The sequence below is a fragment of the Plasmopara halstedii genome, assembly GCF_900000015.1.
Source record: "Plasmopara halstedii genome assembly, contig: Scaffold_350, whole genome shotgun sequence".
Classification (NCBI taxonomy): domain Eukaryota; phylum Oomycota; class Peronosporomycetes; order Peronosporales; family Peronosporaceae; genus Plasmopara; species Plasmopara halstedii.
Genome location: NW_020187271.1, coordinates 396,761 through 397,293, shown reverse-complemented (window position 1 = coordinate 397,293; position 533 = coordinate 396,761).

The following is a 533-nucleotide window of genomic DNA, read 5'->3' as shown; positions in this document are numbered from 1 at the left end:
ATGACCTCATCCTAGGAATGACATGGTTGGAACACCATGAGCCATGGATTGATTGGAGAACAAAGACTTTGGGCGCTACGCGCACGTCTCCTGGTAGAGCTTTGGTGAGTCATGAACCCACCTCTGCTAGGAGACAAAATAGCTATTGGTGAGAGCACTGGACCGAGACGGTCAACGTGCTAGACATTTGGATGTCCGAGTTGGTAGACACCAACGGTGCATTGGACAGGAGTCCCGAGCGTGCTTCGCGGGCTGATCTTGGAGTGGCACGTAACCCACTGAGCGGTACTCAAGTTTCGGAGCAGTCGCTGCATGTCATCGTGACATGGTCGGCCAAGGGTCAAGGCCTCGAGGGCGAGGCCCCTGTGATGCACGTAAATTGGCACGTAAACCACTGAGCGCTGCTCAGGTTTCAAAGCAGTCGATGCATCTCATGCGTGATATGGTCGACCAAGGGCCGAGGCATCGAGGGTGAGGCCCTCGTGATGCGCGTGGAGTGGCACGAAGTCACTGAGCACTGCTCTCGTTGCGAG